A 2,606-nucleotide genomic window follows, 5' to 3' on the forward strand; every position below is an offset into this window, starting at 1 on the left:
TAATAATAATAATAGTAATCATCATCATCATCATCATCATCATCATAATCATTGTTGTCGTCGATGTCATCATCATGATGATGATCATCATCATGATGATGATCATCATCATGATGATGATCATCATCATCATGATCTCATCATCATCATCATCATCACCATCATTACCATTATTGAGCAAGAGAGCAGCGCATGCAGTCAAAGTGACACTGGGTTACAAATATACAAAGCCCAATATACCCATCATGACTACCCGTCTGATAAGGGTACACCAGGCACATGCATCACAACCACATGTGCACGGCATGGTGATCTCATATCAAGATAAACAGCATGTGACCTTGCAGGTGGGGCTCAGCTTGAATTTTCTTCAGGCCAAGCAGCCCATCCCACTCAAAACATCATCATTATTATTATTATTACTAGCTGGTCCCATGCCATCAAAAATGATGGCTAATTGTAGTAATTTATATATGAATATGGATGGTAAATGAAATTAATACACTTGTTAATGTTCACATACATTCACATACTTCTCTTGTACAAGCACACACAGAGTTGAAACGCTGTTTGATTTTTCTTTTCAGCATTGAAAGTTCATCATCCCACCAGTTTACCATCACCCCTTCTTTCCTTATTCATCTATCACCCCATCAAAAATGATGGCTAATTGTAGTAATTTATATATAAATATGGATGGTAAATCAAATTAATACACTTGTCAATGTTCACATACATTCACATACTTCTCTTGTACAAGCACATACAGAGTTGAAACGCTGTTTGATTTTTCTTTTCAGCATTGAAAGTTCATCATCCCACCAGTTTACCATCACCCCTTCCTTCCTTATTCATCTATCACCCCATCCTTTCTCACTCATATGTTGTGACGGAGAAAAACACGAGTATTATTAGAGTAGATTATTAAGGTGGTGAGCTGGCAGAATCGTTAGCATGCCAGGCGAAATGCTTAACAGTATTTCATTCTGAGTTTAATTCTGCTGAGGGCAACTTTGCCTTTCATCTTTTCAGAGTCAATAAATTAAGTACCAGTTGTGTACTGGGGTCGATCTAATCAACTGGCCCCTTCCCCCAAAATTCCGGGCCAAAAAAATAACACAATATCCCATCCAATAATAAAAGTATTTTAAAAGATCAAAGACTACCAACTAGATCATAGTTGGGAGATAACACTTTACTCAAAGTGGCCACCCTCAGCCTCTACCCTGGCCTCATGACAGCTCTGAATCCTGGTGCATGCATTCTTTACTGCATCCCTGGGAAAATTGCTGAACACCTCCTTGATCCTGGCTACCAGCTCAACATGGTGTTGCAGGCAGAGTAGTTGGTGTCTTTCACAACCTCGTCTCACACATAATAATCCATGGGATTATGATAAGAGGAATTAGGAGGCCAAAAGTTGGGGCTGGTGAAGTTGTAGAAATTCTCTACCTATTTCCAGAAACAAGGCAAGGAGCTGAATCCTGCTGCCACACATATGGCCATACAACAGCAACACTGATTATGGAAGACATTGGCTCAACTTGCTGCATGGTGAGATTGAACCTAAAATTACATGATTGTGAAGTAAACTTCTTAACTCACAGCCAAACATGTGGGAAGAATCAACACATAAACTATCTAACTTTTATCCTCCATTTCGTCATACAGCATCTTATGGAACTTGTGTTAATGAATAATACAGATAAACAAAGATCTTGTTGATTACATATGAATCATATTCACAAAGTACATTTATATCTGTCATTAATTATATACTACTATCAAAACTAGGCCATATAGAATCACTTTTATATTCTTTTGGAGACTATTCAGAGACTTCATGGCATTATACATTTCAATGTAAGAGTTTTCAGATTTGGTTTGATAAAATATTAAAGTGAAATTTCAGAAGATTACCAATGTTAATGATACAAGACATTTTCAAAGTCTGCCAATGTTGATAAGATCTTTTAGTTTAAAGAAGCAATCAGAAGATTTAAAAAGCAAAGCATTTAAATTGTTCTGTGTTTTTTTTTACATTTGATTAGTCTTTATTAGTAGGGTATTAGAAAACTGTATTTTAGTCAGTAATTTCAGTGCTTTATAAAGATGTTTAAATTAAATAAATAAAGGTGTAAGCATTGCTGTGTTGTGAAAGTGTTAGCTTTCCAACCACATAATTTTAGATTCAGTCTTGCTGTGTGGCACCTTGGGCAAGTATCTTTTACTATGGCCCTTGGCCAACCAAATGCAAGTGAGTGAATTTGACACATGGGGACTGAAAGAAGCCCAAGAGGCCCTCTTTATCAATAAAATGAGCCCCACTATAAATAATAGAAAAGGCTGCATGAAGCAGGCTGGTTGCAACAGAAACACCAACTTGTCCACATGTCCTTAAGAAGGTGTCATAACCCCAAAATATAGAAATATGAGATAAAATTCCAACTTTGTTTTTTTCTTTTTGTAGTCATCATCATCATCGTTTAACGTCCGCTTTCCATGCTAGCATGGGTTGGACGATTTGAATGAGGACTGGTGAACCGGATGGCTGCACCAGGCTCCAATCTGATCTGGCAGAGTTTCTACAATATATTATCTCCAAT

The sequence above is a fragment of the Octopus bimaculoides genome, chromosome 6 (genome assembly GCF_001194135.2).
Source record: "Octopus bimaculoides isolate UCB-OBI-ISO-001 chromosome 6, ASM119413v2, whole genome shotgun sequence".
Taxonomy (NCBI): Eukaryota; Metazoa; Mollusca; class Cephalopoda; order Octopoda; family Octopodidae; genus Octopus; species Octopus bimaculoides.